The sequence below is a fragment of the Chelonia mydas genome, chromosome 18 (assembly GCF_015237465.2).
Source record: "Chelonia mydas isolate rCheMyd1 chromosome 18, rCheMyd1.pri.v2, whole genome shotgun sequence".
NCBI classification, from domain to species: Eukaryota; Metazoa; Chordata; order Testudines; family Cheloniidae; genus Chelonia; species Chelonia mydas.
The window spans coordinates 13,449,146-13,473,999 of record NC_051258.2 but is presented as its reverse complement, the minus strand read 5'-3'; the positions used below and the strand labels follow the sequence as shown (position 1 = coordinate 13,473,999).

Sequence of the window (24,854 nt, the reverse complement as noted above, 5' to 3'; positions counted from 1 at the left end):
TGCTTCGTCGTCGTAAGGGTACATCTTCACTGAAGGTCTAGAAAACTGTATCTGAGTTACCGTGTCATCACTGGTACTGCACCCACCTATGAGATCGGGACTTGTCGGGAGCATATTCCAAGGTCCTTTTGCTGCAGTAAGTTGAGACACTGATTCTTTCCCAGTGATTTGTGGGAGAACTCGTCTGTCCTTCTGGGCCCACAGAGGGAACTACGAGCACTCAAATAATTTAGCCAGCCTCCTCGCCGCAGAGTAGGCAGGTTACCAGCATAGTGAAAACTTCATTCAGCATTTAGCCTATAGCCTCAGATGAGCCAGCTGTGGAGTTGCAATTTGGTAAGCTCTACCTTAGCAGCTGCCTCCTGGCAATTAAGGCCTGGCTGGTGTCCCAGCATAGAGTCAATTCCACCTGTACCTTCCTCTTCCTGCTTAAAAGGCTCAATATGCAAGGTTCTCAGATCCTCTACTGATTCCCCTTAGAGAAATATTGCAAATACAAGCTCCCAAGTTGATTTTCATCCATTTTTTCCAGTGATTAACCACCTCATTTTCCTCCTTGTATTTTCCCTAACCCGAAATAAACAGAAAATAATAAATTGTAAGCTTGTACTTTGCTCCTTCACTTTTGAATCTGTTAGGGTTTGTTCAGCAAGTGTTTGGAGTGTGAACCTCAGTTCGCTGATATTGGGGTGCAACTCCTGCCGCAACTATGCCACTGTGGCATAACGGGGACTACCCAGACCAGTAAGGGGTCCTGTCACCACCTGCCCTGTAAATCTTAGTGGCCTTTGTGCTGTGCACGTATGGTTCAATTCCCTAGTAGCCAGCCTACAAGCATCAGGTCTCACTCTGGCTCTCACAAACTAGTTACTCCTTGCAGGGTGACACCAACAGCCCTTTCAGTCCCAAGTCTCCCCAAATACGTCCTCCCCAAGTTCTTAATTACCAGAGACTTGGACCGTTTCCCTCTGGTTCATCACCTGCAAAGATGTAAAACCCACTCCTGAGGTATCAGCCTACTTTGGCCCCCACCCTCCATAATTTACACACCAGAGACTTGCTTGGGGGGGAAATAAAATTTAAAAAAAAAAGTTTACTAGAAAAATCAGATTCAAAAATAAAATAGTGAGGGAAATAAAAATATATACAGGTTACAGAGAAACCCAAAAACGCAGCCTCAGGTTTTATGCTCTCTTATTAGATAAAATCCCTTTTCTAATGCAAGTTATCTATTGCCTTAAGTCAATTTCTCAGCATACCCCTGAGCTACAGGAGGGGGACTGAGCCTTCACAGACAATCTCCAATCGTGAGGCTGTCCCTCAAGGTCTAGATTAAAAAAAAAAGAAGCTTAAATCAGTCCCAAGCCTGTTTTTAAAAGGCTTCCCCCCCCCCCCCTCAGTCCATGGTGACTCGTTTATTCAGAGTGGGGAAATTCCCTCTTGACTTGATAGCCAGGGATATCTCAATGTATTTCCATTAACTCTATTAGTCCATCATAGTATTTTCCTGGGCAGGACGCTGGATCATTACTTGAAGCTGGTTTCACGTGAACACCTGGCTGGAGTTGCCTGTTCTCGCTAACTACTCAACACCGTGTTCTGAGGTGTAGTAGTAGAGATTATGAACACAATTTTCTACATACACAAACATACAGATTCATAACCACAGTCTATATACATCTTATGATGGCAACGAAGTTCAGAACATTACAAGGGTTCATAAAAGACCTTACTTGACATACATTGGAACCTCGCTAGAACGCGCAACTATATAGCACGAATTCGCATATAACGCGGTCACGGCCATGGATCCCAAATTTAATTACTTTAATTGCAATTCATTTTAACCCGGTCTCCACATTAACGTGGTACAGCGCGTGGATCCCAAATCCCACGTTCTAGGGACAGTTCGGTGTACTTTTATAGTACAGTAATACAGTATACAATCAGTTGCTTTAACTGCTTGTTTTGGGGTTTAAATCTTTTGTCCTCCACTTGAGGTATCTGGACCATCTCTAAAAGAAAAGGAGTACTTGTGGCACTTCAGAGACTAACAAATTTATTTGAGCATAAGCTTTCATGAGCTACAGCTCTCTTCATCGAATGCATCCGATGTAGCTCATGAAAGCTTATGCTCAGATAAATTTGTTAGTCTCTAAGGTGCCACAAGTACTCCTTTTCTTTTTGCGAATACAGACTAACATGGCTGCTACTCTGAAACTGGACCATCACTGTCGCACAGGCCAGCCGAACAGAGTTTACAGCACCAAACTTAGGTGAGAAGATTGTGTGTGTGAATGGAAGGGAAAATAGGAACAACACATTTGTAAAAGCCCTTAGTATTTTGGTGAACATTCATTATTTCTCCAAAATGTTAATGGACCATAGCCTCACTACACATTCAGCTCTACCACCTGCATTTTCACCCTATTTGTTATCAGCTAATTGGGTCTAAGATAAAGGCACCACATTAGATGTATGTATAAACAGATTTCACATGTTTGCTTTTACTGTTTTTCCTGCTTCCAATTCAGCCTACATACTCTTATCACCACAAACTACTCTCAGTTCCAGGAACATTCTGCCAAATACAAGAACTAATGTGTGTTCGGACCTACCAAAAAAGATGGCTTAGGCCTGGTCTATACTAAAAAGTTAGGTCAATCCAGCTACATTGCTCAGGGTTGTGAAAAATACACACCCCTAATGGCATAGTTAAACCGACCTAATTCCAGGTGTAGACAGCATTTAATTGATCTAATAATTCTTCTGTGGATTTAGCTACCACCTCTCAAGGGAGGAGGATTACCTATGCCAACGGGAAAACTCCTCCCATCGACATAGGTAATATGTACACAGGAGTGCTACAGCAACAGGGCTGCAGCTGTGCCACTGTCGCATTTCAAGTGTAGACAAGCCCTTAGTATAGAACACACTGGGTTCATTGAAGCAGCAATGCATTGTCCGTGAGGGGCAACATGTTTAAAGCATGGTTTCTGACAAACCTCATATCCTTGTTGTATTGCCCCCATTTAAGAATTTACTAGAAGAACCCAAGCAAGTAATTTAAGAGTAGACATAGACGGTGTTTCTGCGCACAAGATCATGCTATACATAAATCTACACAATCACTTTAGACCCTGAACAAAATCCATAATGAAATTAAGTTACTGAGTCAGATCCACAGCTGATGTAAACTAAGGTAACTCTACTGGGTTCATGGAGCGATGACAATTTACACCAGTTGAGGACTTGGCCCTTTTAATCCAAACTGCATACAGCTTCTACACTTTAAGGGTAGTGCATTCTCCATCTTTATACAGATATGGCTTTAAAGGATTCTTAAACAGTATAGAATATTTGCCTCAGTAGTAATTCATCCACAGTACAAACCACTGACCTCCTGTGACATTACAAAAATAGATAGTTCCTTCTGGATACTCATAAGCAACACAATAGCTAGCATAACCCTTTGACCCCAAAACAGGCAGGTTTATGAGAAGTCTATTAATACATGGCTTCTTGCTTTCTTTCCTCCCCTGCCACCCCAAACCAAAACAAAAGGTCTCTCACAAATGAGCTATTAGCTACTGATACTATGAAACAAAAGGCTGTCTTGTCCCATCACATGAATAAAAATGAGCAAGGAGGGGGTTAGAGGATCCACCAAGCAATTCTTTACAACCTCTAGTGTAGGATACTCTACACTGCAGAAGGAAGTCAATGCCTTCTGACATAACAGCTGTACACAGTTACATTAATTAAAATAAAAAACTAGTCCATGTAATATACAAGCTATTCACTGAACTTTAGTGAAAGTTGAAAGAACAGTATCTGTAAAGATGCATAATTTAAGAACAAGTTGACTAGTTATACTAAAGCCAACAGCATAAACAAGATATGCAAGTATTCGAGAAACAGTCACAGCTATTAAAAATAAAACAAAAACACACTATCTACTATAAAAAACACACAAAGGAAGTGAGATAGATTACGTCAGCTCTTGCCTCAATTCATAAATCCTAACCACAAGACAAGAGAAATTCTAAACTGCCTTTCACTGGAAACTGCTTAAAGTGAATACATGCAGTTTAAGTCTTAAAATATGCTATTGAACAGCACTCGCTGATGCATCACTTTCAACAGCCACAGGGGGGAAAAAATGGTGTAATCCTAGTCAATTCTATCATGCAGCCAGATCAAATAACATTTCAAAAACTGGCTGCCAAGCACCCAGCCTGCCAGAGTACAATAAGCACTTGAATGTGCTGGACTCAAAACCACCTTTCACTGCTCCCAGAGATCTTTATAACATAGTTTAAACACTACTAAATTACAGGGTTGGAAAAAAACAAAAAAGCTTTTAAATGTTGCTCCCACACAATTCTTCAACTTGCTGTAAAGCATCTAAAATGTCTGCCTTGTGCTATTTTACATGGCAATATATCTATTCAAACATGTGATTGCCTTTAAGAACAAAAATCTGACAAAAATGCAGATTGTGGTGCAAGTCTGGAACTAATTGCCCACACATCAATGGCTTTACACTGAAATAACGTTGCCCTGTCTGTAGGGTTTTAAATCCTATTTATTTTAATTTTGAGTTCCCAGAAGGAATCCTGTGCTAGAATGCAGAATATTTAAATTTAGACCCCACGAATTAAGGGTCACATTTCTGTTCTCAACTTTTACTTATTTTACAAGTCTTTTAAAAAAAATCAGACTAATTTTAACTGAAAAATTAGTCTCCTTGTCAACTGCCATTTTCATTCATATACAATTAAAAAAGAATCCCATATGGCTGAAAGGAAGCCATCCAGTCACACAATACCCCATGCAGTGTAATGCCACATGTACTCAAGAAAGGCTTAAAAACGGATTGTAAAACAAAGTAGAGCTGGTTTCTTTCTCAAGAAACAGAAAGTGGTCAAGCAGGTCTCCCTGTCACTTCATCTAAGAACACTGTTTGAGCAAACATTATAGAAGAACCTTACACCAATCACTGTACCAATTAAAATATAAAAGGCATTCCAAGACACTTCTGCACCCTAGCAAGTGGAATGAAAGTGGATTTTCAACCAAGCAAGGAAACTTCAATCTTCACCTCACTTGCATAAAAATAATGTAGAATCAAAATGTTTGCTCTGCTTAGTTAACTTTGTTAGATTAAAAACATACAAAGCAAAACATTCACCTGAGAAAGGGGAACCTGTGGCCTTAAAGCACTCTGAACTTGCCTTCTGGGCCAATAAAAGCTATCACATCACATACCACGTCGATCCAACTTTCCTTGAAAACCTGGAATATCCGGAAGGGCAAAGATAAATGAATAAAGTCACAAGTTTCTCTATCCAGGTGTCTTCTGTTGTACAGTGAGATTGATTTATCATCATCATTATTCTATTTTAAGACTAATAGGGTGACCATCAACATTCTCCTCAGAATATAACTTCATTTTGTGTAGTGCCTTTCATGTACTGTTAACTATAGTTACGCAATTAGGCAGTGTGTAAACCCACTCTCTGGACTCACACCCATAACATGACCTGCAGCAGATCTGACTTCCTTCAACTGTAGCCCACTTACAGGAGTCAAAAAATGCAGCCCTAGCATCCAAGGACTTCAGCCAGGACAGGGTCCAAGGTTCCTGTCCATCTCAGCAGCCACACACGACAGTCCCCCCGCCCCCCTTTGCGCTGCACACTCACCCAGCCAGCCTTGGGCTTTAAGCTTTGCAGTTCCTGGAGGAGCCGGACAAACACAACTTGTCTGCAATCCTAGCAGCTGCTAAAGAATGACCCCTGCGGACTTTGTGTTTCTTCTCTGGAGCCTGCAGGACGGGGGCTGCTGCTGTGTCCAACAACATGCAGGACCATGCAAGGCCCATGGAGGAGAAGAGGGAGGGAAGGAAGGCAGGTAGGAAAGGGGGGCGATAGGGAGGGAAAGGAGGAAGGCGGGGGGCGGGGGGGGAAGGAGAAATACACTTGGTGAACAAAAGGAGGCCCCCTCTTCTTTACTGCAGAGTAGCTGGGCCAGACGGAGGAGAGAGCAGCATTGCCCGAGCTGGAGCCTGCCCGCCCTGGGTGCACAGCCAGAAGCCCCCTGGCTTGCTGCAGTTGGCTCCCCTCAGCACATGCACACTGTACTGCTGCTCCCCCTCTCGCAGGCTCCGCGTCCTCAGCTGTTCGGCTGCAGACACTTCCACATGCCTCTGTGACCCCGTCTCTTTTCTTTTACCCAGACACCAGGAGGAGGAAAAAAAGAGACAGAAGCACAGCCTCCAAAAGACAACGGGCGGCGGAGAGGAAAACCCGGAGCGGAGCCCGGCAGCAGCAGCTCTGGCCATGCACAGGCACATAGGGAGCAGGCTCCGGCTGCCTCTGCTGCTTATCCCTCCAGTGCAAATTACACCACGAAACAGGCTGAACACACACACATTCCAGTCCCAGGCAGTGTTTGAGGCTTGATGCCTAACCCTTCAATGCACAGACTCAGCTCTGTCTTTGGTGCCTGTCCCCTTCCTGGCCACACTCTCCACCTGCCTCTCTCTCGCGCGCTCTCTCTCTCTCTCTCACTCACACACACACACACACACCTCAGTTCTCCATGCTACTTATGCTGCTCTCCATACATCTTTGGCCATATACAGGCTCACGCACGCACCTCCACTCTCCTTCTGGCTGATGCTGTTGCCTATCCTTTCCCTCCTCCCCACTCAGCCCAGCCGGAACCGAGCTGTGTGATTGATGGCAGCTCTTTAATAGCGTGGTCAGCTAGAAAATGCATCTGCAAGCAAGATATTAAAGAGGCAAAGCATCCCCGGGAGTGATCAGCGGCTCACATCCTAGAGCTGCAGCCAGGAATATTAATGAAACAAACCCCCTTACATCTACAAATGCAGATCAAAACACAGGGGGTGGGAAAAAATGCAGATAAAAAAATAAAGGGGTGGAGGGAAGCACACACAGAGCATTTGTTCCAATGATGGATAAGAGAGAGGCGCCTCTCTGGTGTCACATTAGAGACATTTCTATACAAGGATTTTGTTGTAGTTTATTCAACCAGTAAGCCATTTTGTTAAAATCCTCTCCAACCCCCACTCCCCTTTTTCATAAGAGACTAAAACTACATCTGCTAAGCAAGGCACCTTTTAAATTTGATTTGATTGAAATTAATCTAATAATGAAGAAATAAATACACACTCCTACCATGCGGCTTTAAACAACGTGATACTTAGCTGCCAGCTTCAAGTATCGCCCCTACTCCCGCTTAATGCAATAATAATAAAATCTTGCAGCTGCCTGAAATGACCAACTTCATTTTGGAGTACAGCCCTTTAGATCTCGAGTTGAGAATAAAATGTACACCTACCAAAAAGAAGTTGTGTATGCAGTCCATGAATGGTGGCAATACACAATATCTTTTCTGTCAAATAAATAAAAGGCTTAGCTTTACAGTAATGATGTTTTATCTATAACTAAATGACTGACACATACACCTCAGTATTGCTTTACAAGCCTCACACACCAAAAAAAAAACATGTCAAACCAAAGTTCATGATTCCTTTTTTCTATATCAAGTCCCCATGAATGTCAAGTATTGTCCCTGGCCTTGTTTTTCCCCCAGATATTGTACATTATGTTCTGATTTGTATTTTTATGGTAGGCATTTATATGGTGTTCATCACTGTAGTGTCCAAGTCTCTCTCAAGAGAAAGATGTACAACCTTATAATTTTAAATTCTGTCCTTGCTAGAAATAGCTGCCTAAACCACCAACACAGCTAATGTACAAATAGCGGATGAAGTATAACACCCTTGCCACCCTGAAAGGCTGCTGTGATCAATACAAATTGAAGGTGGTGTGTAGTGCAAGCTTGGCTCTGTTGCAAGATCCATTGTACATTAGCTTCTCAACAGGAGCCCATCCTAGGGGGAAATGTGCTGCTTGAAAATAAACTTCATAACCAAGTGGCTTTGTGATAGCTCAACACCTATCAGAGCTGAAATCAATCCACAAGTACAAAGCAACCACACTGCATTTATTCTCACTTCAATTTTCTGATCAAGTATGGCCTCATGCATGGCAAACCATGGAAAGTAGCTTATTTCTCCAGTGCCCACTTAAGAAAATGTTTGCTTTCAAATGACATCCAAAAGAGTTTTCTTGCAATAAGCTAACGCTAAGTTCCTTTTCCATGAAATATGTCCCATTTGGCTGGATTTTCAAAGGCACCTACGTGATTTAGGTGCAGGAGTCCGGATCACTTAGGCACCTTTGAAAATCCTTTCAGGCATTTTGGATTCATTTTTCATGAAAGATGCCAAACAAAACAGAAACAACATGGTAAAGTGAGAGGTGCAAGATAGGACAATTGGGTTGTATTCCTGACTCAGCCACTGACTTACTGTAGGATCTTGGAACAAGTCTTAACCTCACAGTGCCACGATTACCCCATCTACAAAACGGGTCTAGTAATTTCCATTTGTACATCAGAGATCTTTGGGTGACAGGAGTTAACTACGTTCAAAGTATTAATAAGTTTCAAAAACTAACTGACCAATGCTCATAACATCCCTGTGAGCGAGGGAAGCATTATCTCAATTTTACAGATGGACAAATAAAACTGGATCATGTACAGTGATCAGAGCACTTACCTTCATGGCAATTCTGTTTCATTTGTGAAAAACTGATCTGAGAATTAAACTTATAACAACCCAAGCACTATTTTGTCATAGATGCTATCACTCTTCTTCATATTCCCCCAAACCCACTCTCTACTAGAGGCCAAAGGCTTTTATTCAATCTAGTTCTCTCAGCTGGCAGGGGCACAATATATTAAACCAGTCAGGAGATTGCTTTTCAAACTACAGGGTAAAAATTAAAGGCAGGAGATCTGCAAATGGGAAACAGGGATTTTAAAAGAATATATACAAGAACAGCTCACTAATTTATTTTTTTTTTAAACATCACACTCATACATTAGACAAAAATCACTAGAAAATATCCTGTGGGCAACAATCCCGCATTGGCCAGGAAGAGATGAACTAGACGACCGAATAGATCTTTTCAGTCTGTAGTTTCTATGATTCACACAACAGATCATTTCCGATTTGCTGTCTTTGGTCCAGTCTGCATAATTTCCCAGTGTTGTGCAAAAGGAAGACAATCCCAATCCAAGTAAAATCCAGCCCGGATTTCACAGGAGTCTCCATTTATCAAAACAACGCTGTCATGTTGAGTACCATTAACAGATAATGAAAGGAGACAACGGATGCAGTTACAAGCAAAGCACTCCGAGTTCTACAGGCCTAAGCATGCAGCCAAGTGAGCTGACATCTGACTTTATTATAAGTATTATAATTAAATAGAATACCTAGTTTAAGTAACATTACGGTTGTGACACAAGCCAACAAAAGCTAGGAGATTCAAAGATAAGGCTTTGACAACCTGTCATTAACTCCTGCTATCGTGTAAGTGTTGTCTTCTGTGTGTGTCTCACACACTACTTGAGTTAACTGGAAAGTCAGCCTTAACTTCCAGTTTCCCAACTTTTGCTGGTTTCCGTGGACACTAACATTGTATACTGCACCTATGTGCTTCAGCTTGTGAAAGATCAAGCACTTAACTGGGCAGAGTGACAAAGTGTATTTTTAAAGGGCTATAAAGGTGCTGCTTTCTAGACACACTTCATAGGACACAAATAATTCATAACCTCTTGTGAGAGCTTTACAAAATTTGAAAAACATGAAATACAGATATACCCCAAGGCCACAAGATCTATAGAACAACTGCTTTCAAAATTCCTTCTGAGAGATTTAGCCATCATCAGGTATGCATAAATATTTCACCCACCCACCAGGCAAACTGCTCCAAAGAAGCTGTTTAAAACCTACCCGAAATATATATACTTTGTCAGGCAAACTAATCATGAAAATACTTGATTTGATCATGTAGATCACATAAGATAATTTTAATAATGCATTTTTAATCATCAAAAACTAAAATGTTCGCCATATAACATTTAAAAGCACTCTACACCTACACAGTCCAGTTTTTGCTTTTAAAACAGGTTTTACACACTGTCTGGTTACTGTGAACTCTGCCAAGCAAAGTGTGTTAAGCCCATTTTCAAGAATAACTTGATCTTGACTGTCTTCTAAAAGAAGGTTTAACTTTCTTTTGCCTGGCTCTCACGAAAGCTTATGCTCAAATAAATTTGTTAGTCTCTAAGGTGCCACAAGTCCTCCTTTTCTTTTTGCAGATACAGACTAACATGGCTGCTACTCTGAAACCAAGCATACCACAGTAAGTCCATGTTAAGCTGAACCTATTTTTGAAAACGGATTTAACTAATGTGGTTTTTTCAGGACTTTATCTACACCAGGCTCTCTTGCCAGGGTTTTTCCACTGTTCACACCACTGCTGGTACTGCCCCAGTATTGTTGCAGGTCATCCCCCCCCAAATTTTTTTTTTTTGGCCAAAATTCTTACATGTACTAATACTTTGTGCACCCCCAATGGTAGGAACAACAATTGGAAATCTATGGTTAAAAATAAGCCCAATATACAGCTAGCCTAAGGCTGAAAAATTACAAGACAAAAGCTACTCATTACAGCAGTTAACTGCACACTTTTATGACCTCATCCAGATATGTAAATGGCTTGGCTACTAGTGCCAACAGATCCAAACCATAGAAAGTGCATTAGACACCTCACTACATCAGCATGCGTTTTGCAATGGGTGTTGAGAAGTCTGGCACTGTTTACTGTAGGAAGCAAACTCTTTTCAAACCTTTTTTTGTGAGCCGGAAGTGACCTACATTCTTCACCAGTGTTAATAATGGATCTTAGTATAAAGAGGGCTGAGGGTAGACGGTTTCATACGTCTTGTTAAGAGCTAGGTATTGCTGTCTACATACTGAGCGAGTTTAGAGAACTTGAAGTGCCAGAAGCTACCACAATCTTGTCTACACTAGCAATGCTGCCAGTGGAGCTGCGCCAGTGGTGGTAAAAAGGACTGGAGGGGAAGGGAGGGGAGGGAGAATCCCAGGGGATGCCCTAGTGTAGACTCAGCCGCAGCATGCTGCCAACCTATATGCTATGATCTTGTTTACACTATAAAACAATATACCTATGGGGAATCTACTTTCAACAGTATCGTCAGCCTAACAAAGTTTCAGCTGTGGTCTCTCCTAGGCCATAGCACAATTGGGGAGATGCTAAAACATGATCAGAGTCCCATCTCTGGTACACGATGGAAGGGTGTTTTGGCTAGATCTCTAACAGGACTCCTTGTACGGCAGAGGCAGTTCCTAAACCAGCTCACTAAAATACCTGTGGTTTTGTGGTTTTTTTTTTTTTTTAAATGTAGTGCAGAATAGCCAATTTTTAGATAAGCCATTTTTCTACCTCCCTAGAATTCCCAGACAGCACCTGTGTTCATTATGGATTATGAGCCTCCACAATTTCATTTTTTTAAAAGCTCTCTTAATTATGTGGGGAAGAGACCACCTGTTAAACCACTCACTATCTTGCATTCCTACAGTTTAAAAATAACTGAAGTTTTTTAGAATTTCAGCTTTTTAATAGGGAAAAAATACCTCTCACTTTGGATTTATACATTTGAACATCCAGTACAAAAACCCTGAAAGTAACCATTAATTTTGACACCACTTTGATGCCCTGAGAAAGAAGGCCTTACCAGACGCGTAGAAATCCCAGAACCTCAAGTGAATCCTAATCTCATTGTCAGCCAATTAGACCATTCTGTTCCTCAACATTCCAAGCACTCATCCTGCCATAACTGTCACCTGCTGTGTGGAGTGCTGAGAATGTGATTTTACATCATCTCCTAACTCAGAGGACGGAAAGACAGAGGAAAAACGCAACTTAAAACATTTTGCAATAGCAATAGTGATCATGGATCAGTATTTACCTCTCAGCTAACAGGCAAAGTGCTATTACCTTTGGCTTAAGGACCTGTAAGAAGTATTGAAACAATTACCAATGTATAGACTATGTACAAAGAACACTGAGGGCAGTCTGGTACATCAGTTCCACCTGAGTGACTCTGACATCTCCATAGGAACGAGGAGAAGACAAAGTTCTTTCACCGAAGAGCTTATGGATACGGACAAGGTATCTTACATACTACAGGTTGAACCTCTCTAATCCAGCACCGTAAGGACCAGTGCCAAACCAGAGAATTTGCCAAACCACGGGAGGTCAATGCAGAGTGCCAGCAGGTCTCCAAAGGCATGGGAAGCAGGGGTGTGGGGCATGCTACAGCACCCCCAGGCTTTGTGCCCAGCCGCCGGCCCCTGGCCCGGGGTCCCAGCCACCGGCCCCAGGTTCTCCCCCTCCCTCTTGGAACTTGAACGTTGCAAATCAGCTGTTTGCAGCGCTCCAGAAGTGCTGGGAGGGAGGAGGAGTTGGTAAGCGTGGGGCCACCAGCGCCCAAGAGACATGGGGAGAGGAGCAGGAGGAGGGACCTTGGTGCCAGTGGATGTTCCACATCCACTAAATTTTTTCCATGGGTGCTCCAGCCCTATAGCATCCCCAGAGTCGATGCCTATGCCGGACCACGGATGTTGCCAGACCAGGGAGTGCCAGATCAGAGAGGTTCAACCTGTACCCAGTTTTAAAACTTAATTCAGAGCAAAAGACCTCTCTATTAAGGTACATAAGAATGAATTAAACAAAGAATTTCCATAATTGTTGTCCGCCTTTATTGAATGCTAATTTTTGGTTACTGGGATAACAGTCTGTCCATCTTGTCCACCTTTTGAGGTCCTTCCCCAGACATTCTCACATCTACGGTTAAAAGCACTCTCGCACAATTCTAAGCAGTTGTCTGAATTCAAAATACACTATGCCCTTAAAGTATGGTAATTAATCCAGTTTCAAAGTTATGGAAATGTTGACCAGAACACTTAAGATTGTAATCTTCTACTTTCTGGGATTTATAGTTATACTGCAGAGTTTGAAGACTTAAACTTTACTAACATGCTCTCAGCTGCAACTGCCTTTTTTTAAAAACGCAAATCTGAAAGAAAAATAGTCCACATAAGCAGCTATATACCCAAAGAAAAGTAGGTAACTAGCATGCGGAGTAACCAGCTTTCAGGTACACCCATCCATGAACAAAAAGCACTGTTACAGTATACCATATTGACAAGAGACTCCAGGAAGTACACATCAACATAAAGCTACCACATGAGTTAATATCTTCAAGTCTCATGCCTCATCTAAACCAAGATTTAAAATTGTGTGAAGCTAGAACATGTCTACACTATACTTTTCAGTTAAAGCCTAGGTTCCCTATTATGCTTTAACTCAAGCAGGTTTGCACACATCAGCATGACATGTCCACAGCAGATTCAAAAGTGTTAGTTGCAACATGTTAGCCAACATATTGTAACATACCTTTTCTTCTCATCTAGACAGGTCCTAGAGCCAGTTTCACAAACCAAGTACAGTGAAGTATTTCAACAGTACTCACACAGCAGTTCAGAGTATTGAGAATAAAGTTATTCCCCATCATCTGAGCTTTTTCCTATGAAATACGACTAGCAGCTTTCTTAAATGTATCCTAGAGAAATGTGCACGGGTACTAAGAACCCAGTCTTTCTCTAATAAACCATTTTTATGTTTAAAAAGGGGGGACGGGGGAAGCACCTGAATTATTTACAAAACATCCTAGAATATTATTCCTTCTACAAACTTCTCTACATGGTCAAGAGTCAAGCCATGATCCTCCAAAGTGCAGTGCTCTCTCCATGGTAATATTCTGAGGTATGCAGCTCTGCCAGCGATCTAAAGCTTGAAACAAACTCTTCAAGGTGCCTTAAGAAGTCCTAGTAAGAGGGAGCACACTTTAAAAGACATTTTCCACTTACAGTGCAAAATTCACTGGAGATCAGGTTGGATATATGTTCCAAGACAATTGCACTTTGAAAGGACAAAACAGTTAGGAAGAGAGATCTCTCTCTCAGTGAGGAGTTGTGGCTAAAATGACAAAGAGGGTCATATGAATGAATGAGCTGAGGAACTCAGGGACTTGGCAGGATGTTTAAGATGAGGTCCTTTATGTACTTAGGTATCTGCTAAATGTAATAAATTCAGTTGGGGGAATCTGACCAAGCTGCTAGAAAGCAAGTGGTGAGAAAGACAACTTGAAACCCCAGCTGGAACTTTCACAGCAAGAAATCAAAACAAACTAGGCTAGATAGATAGATATTTCAGCAAATAAGATCACGTTTGCAAATCAAAGAAATTAACTTGCACACTATTTCTCCCTCTGGTTTGTTTCCCCTACTACTTAGCAGCAAATATAGAAGTTAAACAGTCTTTTTCTGAAAATGCCTGCCCTGGGAAGAAAGCAAGAAATGGCACACTGTAAACGCAAAACATGAAAACAAAAACTAAGAGCTTCTGAGTCTGTGGTATAGATAAAGCAAGACACCAACCTGTTGAGTAACTTTTTGCACTAAACTACAGCTTCTCTTGAACCAAAGTACTTTTTATTTTAGAAGATGCCATTTTAAAAACAAGAGACAGACAGACAGCTGGACGGACAGTTTTCAAGACAAAATGAAAAAAGTGTAAAGGAATGTTTTACCTAAATAACGTATATTGGCTTTTAATCAAAGGATAAGCAACGTTACGGAGTCCGCACTAACTTAGCTTTAGTTGATTTTTTTTTTTTTTTTTTTTTTTTTTTTAAGTAAAAAGGAAACATTTGGACGTATGAACTTCTGATTAAAATAGAAGCAGGAAGGGGAGGAGTGAGGCTAATGCATTTCTTTCAACTTTTTTATCAATGCAATTTTAAACCAACAATGAAAGCAACCCTGATCTCTCCTCAAGATTTTAGATATAAAGGAACTTTGCAAATGGAAAATATGATACCTCTATCAACAGCCTGCGGTATGTTTAAACTATTATAATGTAAAGCATGCTCATTCTCACAAGCTAAAGGAAATGACTGCCAAATGCTTCCTTTACAATCTCTCCAGAATAGGGCAGATCCTTTACTGGGAGATTTTCCTGACATACCGAATGTAGCAGACACTAAACGAACAGATATATGCAAAAACTTGCTGGATTTATTAAAGGCACTGCAAAGATCAGAAATGTGACTAGAGCACTCAACATCTTTAGTGCATCACTTTTACATTCAAGGATTTCAGAAAACTCAATAGACTTTTTAAAAACGACAATAGCCACAGGATGTGACCATTGCTATATTAATCTTTCCCTCAGGAGGGTCAGATAAGCTTTAAAAACAGGAAGTCTGTACTATAATGCTGAAAATATTTTAACAGTCTGGAACCGCATGCCTATAGTTCAGTTGTGGATTCATGTGCAAAGGGGACTAGCCAGTAAAGAAGGTGCAGCACACACATGGAAGTCATGATCTTCAGAAATAAGACCAAAGGGAAAAAAACACCCTGAATTTCAGTCTAGAAAGAGGATACCTGGGGATGGAACTAATCTAGTTTTTATTTTTAACAGGGATCTGAGGGAGAGGAGAGGCAGGGGAAACTGGGTGGTTCCTCCTCCACCACCACCACTCATTTATAATAGCTAACTAAAAAACCATGGCAACAGACGGCCAGCCTCAACTTCATAGCAACAATTACTATTTGTCAAGAATTGATACTTCCCAATTTGTAGATGCTTTCATTGATTAATAGATGTCTTTTGAGACACTATACTAATATGAATCATTGCAACCAAATGTTAGACATGCATCATCTTACCTCCAGGCTGATACTATGCTGATAATCCTAAAAATTCAGATTAACAACCAGGCCTTTTATCTGAAGGCTCCCTTTCTAGTTTAAAAAGCACGGGAAAAAAGGTACTTTAAAAACTACACTGGTCTGAGAGCAATACGGACCTTAGCTCACATAGAATTATCCAATCAAGTTTGTTGAAGTCAAACCTATTTTTATTTATTTCAAACACACTCGGAAGCATTCTTAAATGCAAATACCGCATACACAAAATTAGGGTCTCTTCCACATAGCTAGGTCGTAAGCCATATACATGAGTCTTAAAACTAACTATAGGAAAAATATTATTTCCTTCACAGATGTATCAATAACCAGGCCTATTATACAATAGTGGAGCAGTCATCAGTTTAATCACCAAACACACACACACACACACACCCCTTCAAAATTACATGCACAAGAAATTATTGATAATTTGCATGGACCTCTAGAGGTACCAATTAATAAACTGTGGTTGGTACTAGAGACACTCAAATATTAAGAGTTTCAATTTGTTTGTATTGCTTAATGTACAGAAATGCTGCCGTAAGAAGGTTAACTTTGTTTCTGTGACAGGACAGATGCATCTATATGTATTTATGTTCTCAGTAGATTTTTATACAGTAGGTAGCTATAAGAGTGAAAAACAAAATAAGACCATTTACCTGGCCACATTCCTTTAGAGTATTCTGTGAGTCAGAAATAGTATGACCATCTTTGAAATTTCGAAGTAAAATCACACTGGTCTGGACTAACTTGGTTTCACTCCATCTCTTGAGTAATGCAGTTGGCACAAATTGTGTAAATAAATCTAATGTTTTTAGGAAGGATGTACAATTTTTCCCTTCATGGCATGTCAAAATGAGAATTTGGCACCAAAGGAGTCCCTGATTCTCAGTTTCGTTGTCTCTTGTTGGAAGGGAAGGGAAACACTACAACCATCAACTGTAGGAGGAAACGTTGCATATCAGGTTTTTAGTATTTGTTTAATCCCCATCAGATCTGGGCAAGTTATTTCCAACACAGCACTGTACTCAAAATGAATTAACAGTTGAAGAAATGCTCCTCTCCAGTTTTTAACTTGCGCACACATTCTTAAAATTCATAACCTCACTGGGAAAATCCTGTGGATCATACATATCTATCTTTTAAACAAACCCAGCATTTTATTTTAAAAAAAAAATCACACAGAATGCCTGTTTTTTAGTATGTTCTGAAGACGTCTTCCTTGATGAAAGCAACTGATTACAGAAGGTGATACAGTAAAGCACAAACTAATACACACATGGCTCTGAAAGGGACATTACCAAACAACAAACATCCACTTAAGAAAACATTTAAGAATTCTACATGGAATTGTGAGAAAAGCAAGACACATTCATGGACAAAGGGAACAGAGGTCATAGGGATTGTGACAGTTTTCACACACTGTTAAAAGCAGGTTCCTGGCTTAGAAATAAATAAATCACATAGCATTTCAGAACTGCTAGAATGGCAAAAATGAATGAGGTACACTGTCTTAACCAACAAGGCGGCTTTCCAGTAACCATTATCAGTTAGCTCTTCCCAAATATGGTCAAGTTGTAATACGCCACCTACTGCCAGACTCTTAAACGCCATCTTAAAATTACAATAGAACAGCGGCTCTCAACTTTCCAGACTACTGTACCCCTTTTAGGAGTCTGATTTGTCTTATGTACCCCAAGTTTCACCTCACTTAAAAACTACTTGCTTACAAAATCAAATATAAAAGTGTCACAGCACACTATCACTGAAAAATTGCTTACTTTCTCATGTTTACTATATAATTATAAAATAAATCAATTGGAATATAAATATTATACTTACATTTCAGTGTATAGTATATAAAGCAGTATAAACAAGTCATTGAATATCTCTAGTATGTACTGACTTCACTAGTGCTTTTTATATAGCTGCTTGTAAAACTAGGCAAATATCTAGATGAGTTGCTGTACCCCCTGGAAGATCTCTGCATACCCCCAGGGGTACACATACTCCTGGTTGAGAACAGCTGCTGAAACATTGCAAATTCAGGAGAGCCATAGAAACCAGAAGTTATGCAGAAACCCAAATTAGTGGTTTGACAGCAAGTTTTTACTCTAGAATTCTGACAAAAACCCCATCTGAAAGCTCAAAGCTGGTAAAAACAAAACCCAACCCACATATAAGCAAGAACACAAGAAGATTCTCTTCCTATTGACTACAGCAGTTGAAAGTTTTCATTCTATCCTCAAACACACATATTACTCAGAACATGGACCCACAAGGAATAAAACCAGAGCATATGTATCTGCCTGTGTGAGAGAAAGAATGCTTTCTAGCAATTATAAGTAAAACTTCAAGGTATTCATTAGGTTGTGTAAAAGTTGCATTTTTCAGTAACATCTAAACACAATGCCTAGCCCTTGATTAGGGTATTGACATACAAAGTGTTGAATTTTAATGTTGGTGTTTTGTCGATAAAAAGTATTCATGTACACTTCACAAGTTCATTAATAATCCATTAAGAAGACCTAAATTAAAGCTTGGCAAGCAGCTTCATCATGAAACAAAATCTGCTTCTTCTGGTTTGTAAGAACTGAATGTGCCAAGTGTGACACATTAAGATGTGAAAACACATTTTAAAGGTTAAGCTTTGAAACTATTTCAACATCTCTAATAAAGGTATCATTAAGCTGTTGCAGAACAAACACTAGGGTACTTATTTCATTTCATTTTTAACCTGCAGTCTGCCAAGTTTCAGAAGGGTAATTTTCGACAGACCACAGAGTGTTACTACAGTAAACCCTGAAAGGATATAAACATAAATATGCATGCAATCACGCAGACAGTGAGAAGGACCCCCATTTTTTTCCAGCATAAAAAGAAGAAAAAATGCCACAATTTCAAATCATTCACATAAGTGCTATTGTGCTTCTTGCACTGTGTTTAGTTTCCCTGGGAATGCTGACATGTGTACTGCAAGTAGTGATTGAAGAGTCAATTAAGGTGGGGGGCGGGGGGTGGGAATGCTTACAGCAAAATTTTAAACTAAAAATAATCCATTTACAGGCAAAGGCAACACTTGAAAGCTAGCTAAACTATAATCAAAGTCTGTATTTCCAGCTTTGATAGTAAACACAGTTGTTAAGAGTGGTTAAGACATGAGACCGTAAGTGTGCAATTTCAAGAAAGGAACATCTGTTTTACCAGCCATACCATTCTAGTCTCCCTCACTCATGCTGAAGTTATGGTAGGTGCACTCTGGACACTAGTCCTCTACCCTGACTTACAAGATTACCAACCCAAAAATATGGGAGACTCTCCCAGCCCCTAAATGAAAAAGGAACTTATGAATTTTTCCAATTGAGTAGGCAGCTAATCACAAACTCAAAATGACACCCTGCTTCTGCTGCCCCCCATTCTCTTCAACCGCAGATGAACACATCTACCGCATTTCCTCATTTGCACAATGCAAAACAGAAATTGCAGAGCTGCAGCAATCTCAGAAAACAAGAGAACTGTTTTAAATTTTAATGAAAAAGTTAAATTATGCATGTTACAAGCCAGTGATCTTGGTCCTCACCAGGGCACAAATCAGGTTGGGGTGGGGGGGATGGAACGACAATTCCTGAGTTAACACAACAAAACTGTTCTTTTCAAAGGCAAATATTTCCTTAATCAACAAATATGATTCGCCCTCAGTTTAGAAAAGGAGCAGATGCTGTCTGACATTCTTTACTTTGGCTGGTACTTCACCCAAAACTCCAATTTCCAAATTGGGATAAAGCAGAACCCTACAAGCCTAAAGGAACAGCAAACCATTAACCTACTCATGACAGGTCACCAACAGCCCCAGCTCTGTGAGATACCAGGTACTCTCAGCTTTTACTAACATGAAGAGGTGCTGAGAATGATCAGCACCTTGGCAGCACCAGCGCCCCAAAACAGAAGGTAGGGAAAACAAGAATCCTTTGGTAATAAGAAATCACGTTGTACCTTCCCCCTCCCCACACTTTCCCCATTACGGAAAATACAATAGAGTCCCAGAATTGCTAAATCGTGTCTAAGTATTCTGGCTCTCAAGGGCCATTGTGATCAATCATTAATTGAATAATTTTATTCCCATTGTATAGTTTCAAGGTATCAGTTAAAGAGCCATGGGGCCTAAGGTCTGTTGGAAATAAAGCTAATATTACATTCTAATCCCAGCTGATGTACTTAGCAAAGCTCAGGATGTAAAAGGATCCAAGTCTCAGTTCATAAGATTTGCACATAAAAAGGCAAATTATTACTTTTTCCTGCCAAGCTTGAGTTTGAATCAGTGGTACACTGAATGACTGTCACTTTACAGCTGTGATACCATCTCCTCCTTCACAGTTTACTCAGAAGCTTCAGAAATCCTCATGAAAACCACATCTTACATTTCACCAGGTGGTCCCATGAAGTCACATCCTTAAGTTAACAAAAACTAAAGGGGTAAGAGAGGAAAAGGGAGGGGGCAGATTTTTATAGACTTGTTTACCTGACTCATCACTAAGTGTTGCAGCCTGCACAAAGAGGGTTAATTTTGCATTGATATATTCATGAAGAGGAAGTTGTGCGAGTGCAGTAAAACCAGCCCTTTTTTAAAAAGAGATGAACTAGGAATAACCATCATCTGCAACTTCCGGGTTGGTTTGTTTTCTTTGTTTATTGCATATTAATATAGTAGAACCCCTATCATGCACAGGCACCAACCAATATAAGAAACCCCTAGGTTTATTATAAGTATAATGAAAACAGCAAGACAGACAAATACAGTAGACTCTAGCAATTCTATGAGCTTTAAGTATCTTCCATCCAGATCCATGGTTTACAGAAACTAGAAGTCAGCCCATTCCCTAACGCCTCTGCAACGGCTTAGTCACCACTGAACTCTCCACTTGGGGTTCACACTCTTCTGGTAGCTCCTTTAAATTTGGAAGAGAAAGGCAGCTGGAGCCTTAAGTTTGCCATTTTACAATTGCTGCAACCTACCCCCTTCTCCCTTCCACTTAGATTCTATTAATCTAAACTCTGTGGAGCCTGAGGCCAGAAGGGACCTCCTGTATATTGCAGCTCCTTATGTTTTGCTCAGTTACCCCTCTACTGAGTCCAATACCTTACGTCTGGACAAAGCCCATCTTCTAGAAAGGCATCCAGTCTTGATATGGAGACAGCAAGAGATGTAGAATCCACCACTTCCCTCAGTAGTTTGTTCCAATAGTTAAAACACCATGTTCAAAATGTGTATCCTATTTCCTATTTGAATTTGTCTGACTTGACCTTCCAGCCATTTGTTCTTTGTTATGCCTTTCTCCACTAGGGTGAAGAGCTCTTTAGTACTCAGTCATGCTCAGCTCCTATTAGGATTTTTCTTATTTCAGAGAAGGTAGGCACTTCCACACCCCTCATCAGGTTACTCTAGCTTTCAGGTAAATTATGCATATCAGAAACCTTTCCACCTTCCCTATTTAGCCTAAAATATTCCATCTCCCTAGATCAGCGGTTCTCAAACCATTTTAATGGGGTCACCAGGGTTGGCTTAGATTTGTTGGGGCCCAGGGCCAAAGCCCGAGCCTTGCCGACTGGGGTCGAAGTCCAAGGGCTTCAGCCCTGGGTGGTAGGGCCCAGGTCACAGACCCCCGCCTCAGGCTAAAGCCCTTGGGCTTCGACTTTGGCCCCCCACATCCAGGGCGGTGGGGCTCGGGCTTTGGCCCCCCCCGACCCAGGGCAGTGGGACTAGGGCAGACTGAGGCTTCGGTCCCGCTCCCGTCCCAGAGGCCATGTAGTAATTTTTGTTGTCAGAAGGGGGTCGCAGTGCAATTAAGTTTGAGATCCCCTGCTCTAGATCCATACAGAATATGGGAACTGCCATTCTGGGTTAGACTAATTATCTATCTAGTCCAGTACCTGTCTTTAGCCGTGGCCAGTACCAGATGCAAGAAATCACCATGGTAGACAATTATGAAGTAACTGCCCATACCAGTATCCTCCCAAACTCCATAAATTAGTGATTGCCCTACACCCTTAAGTAGGTGGTGTATGTATATGTATTTACTCAAGCGCACACACACCACCTACTTAATGGCAAAGGTCAATCACTAGTTATACGTATACATTATAGGATTCTACTGAACTCTTAGCCTTAATTATATATAGTGGCAGAGAGTTCTAGAGGTTAGCTGTGTTTTATGTTGAGCAGGATTTTATCAATTTTTAATGTGTTGCCTTTCAGTTTAATTGAATGTCTCCTTGCTCTGGCATTATGTGGACAGGCTCTTCTATTTACATTCTTTATACTATTATTTAATATACCTGAAAATGTGAGAACATAAAATAAGGGGTTGAGAGAAATCTACTATGACTTTACTTTGCAATCTGTGTGATGAGATGCTCCTACAAAAAAAGGCAGTAACAAAATGAATGCTATAACTCAATACAGAAACCATCAACAAATGTTCACATCAGCCTTATCTTTCTGGTCATCCTTCCTCCAGAAATATTTTTTAGTCTTTGGTACATTTTGCCCTTTATTCCAACTGAAGGAGTTATTTCCAAGTCCTAAAAAGGCTCCTTTAAGTAATTCAGTGTGTTTGCAGGGTCTTCCACTGGTAGCAACCGCAGCTGAAGTCAAAACAAGTACTCATGTTTCCAGATAACAATTCTGCCATTTTAGACCTACTTAATGCATGCTGCCATTCTATAACCCAATACGGAAACTCAAATACAGCCCCAGAATAATAAATGGAGATACTGTGTAAGCTAATTTTTCTACCTAGCTTATTCTTTGACAGATCTGAAGTTCTGAGAGTTAGTCAGCAAAAACGCATCATAGTTCATGTCGAGACCCCACGATAAATGCGTTAGACACAGGTGTTAAGTTACAGAGTTTTGAAACAAACCTAATTTTTAAAAGAATCAGATAGTGGGAAATAAGCCAGGCAAGCTAGTCCAGCAATTAACTTCTTCCTTGTTATAAATACAGAAAATTGTGTTAAAAAGGAAAAAGTGCTGTATGGTTACAGCACCCAGGAGATGATAAAAGCATTAATAATGTATCCCTTCCACCACTCAAACTAACAGTCATCTATATAACAGATGTATTTTAGTGCTTCGTGTCTGCTCTCGCAACTCACTCGAACAAAAATAAGGGTGCCCCTCCCTGCTTAACAGGAGTGAGATAATGCACTCATCTCATTTCTGGAGACCCAGGCTCAAATCCTATTTGGTGACAAGTGGCAAATCAGTGTGGTGATCTGTTTTTATCACTGATGAATAATCATCCACATCTCAAAATTGTCTCCATATGTTATGATGGCAGTTTCCCTTCAGAGAAACCCCAGACTGGAGAAAAAGACGATGCTGGTTAAGATCATATTTTAAAAAAACAGATTTCCTTACCTTTAAAAACAATCTTATATTACTAAGACAAAAGCAATTGTTTTTAATATCTTCTATCCATTTTACAGAAATTATTTTAATGTTTTCTCAGTTTTGTGAATGAAAACAAATCGGTCAGTTTCTAGTACATTTCACTTTCAGGTTCTCATGTATTAACCCAATGCCACAATGTTTCAGTTGTAAACACTCTGGAGGAATTTTTAGTGTTTCCATCAAAATTTTATTTCTAATTTCATGGAAATATTGATCAGTTTCATATTTTGTGAGGGGCTTTTTTAGGAGCACCAAAAGTTAAATTTTAGGCCCAATTTGATTAGGGATCATTCACTGGCAGAGTTATACAGAGCCACACACTTACCATTTTATCATACTATTCAGCTCATGTTACCTGGTCTCTCTGTATGGGTGCCAATAATCTATACACAAAAAATATATATTTTTAAAAGAATGAGACTCCAAACTGACAAATGAGATAAAAAAGGGGGTTGGCAGCCCCAATTCAATCAGCCCTCAGGTTAGAGCATGGCATGAACAAAGTGCCTTTCACAGTCTCAAAGGGCACCCACTACAAAGAAAACAGTAACTCGTTTGCATGTTTGTCATTTGATCTAAAGCCATAAGAAATATTTTTCTAGAGGAGTTTGGAAGTAGCCAGTGAAATTCGTCACTATTTAATCTTTGGAATGGAACATTTACTTTTATGAATCTGCCTTTAGTATATTTTGAAATAGCCTTTAAGGTGGTTCACTGTTGATTAAACCATTTCATGCCTTAACGAGTTTGATTCCTATTAGTTCAGACTACAGTGTGAGCATTGATTTTTGCCAGTCAGGATCAAAAGTAGTTAACAGCTTTTCAAATTAAGCAACTGCTCATGTTAAGTAGAAAAGTATGTCCATGGTAAGAATGTGCAAGTGTCAAAAGTGCTCTTCAATGCCAACAAAAGCTAACAAACATGCTTGCTATAATTTTAACCTTAAACTTGAGGAGGAAGGTAATCTCCATGCATATTACACAGTTTAACTCATTAGTACTACCGATAAAAAGCTATTATGCTGAGAAAGGTTCAAAATTATGCAGTCCATTTTCCAGCTCTGAATTACCAACATTACATCGTACAAATGACCACGCTGGAACTCAGCCTACCAAAATAGAAATCACAAGCTGAAAAAGTCTTGCTACTTTTGTCCTCTTAAATGAAGAAATCTATACAGTTCCCGCATTATAACCTTTCACAATGTTGCACTGTAAATCAAGGCTTTTATTCCATAGCCTGCAGCAATTTCCAACATTTAATATCTGACAAGGGAGACAAGTTTTAATCTTCCATCAGGTTGAAACAATTACTATCCCCAAAACCTCTCTTAAGCCAGTATTAAAAATTACTTGTTTTATATTATCTGCTATATATTAAGGGGAACATTTATTTTATTTTTTGTAGTGGAAGCAGTTGAAGCATGAAATTTGTTAAAGCATTTACAAACCACTAGAGGGTGCCCAGCAGCAGATCTAAAATCTGAATGGTTTCAGAGTAGCAGCCATGTTAGTCTGTATCCGCAAAAAGAAAAGGAGGATTTGTGGCACCTTAGATACTAATAAATTTATTTGAGCATAAGCTTTCGTGAGCTACAGCTCACTTCATCGGATG

At 40.2% G+C, this 24,854-nt stretch overlaps 1 protein-coding gene across 4 annotated transcripts in view; it reads right to left on the bottom strand.

Annotated features, from left to right (window-relative positions):
• Positions 1–24,854, bottom strand: part of RERE (arginine-glutamic acid dipeptide repeats) — a 396,332-nt gene that overhangs the window by 311,111 nt on the left and 60,367 nt on the right. For 2 of the 4 annotated variants that reach the window (XM_037881386.2, XM_043531921.1), the window contains exon 1: positions 5,709–6,238. The exons of the other annotated variants lie outside the window; for them this stretch is intronic. The gene's annotated coding sequence lies outside the window, so the exon portion shown is untranslated. Of the gene's footprint in view, positions 1–5,708; positions 6,239–24,854 lie in introns of those variants that run through there. 4 annotated transcript variants of the gene reach the window in all.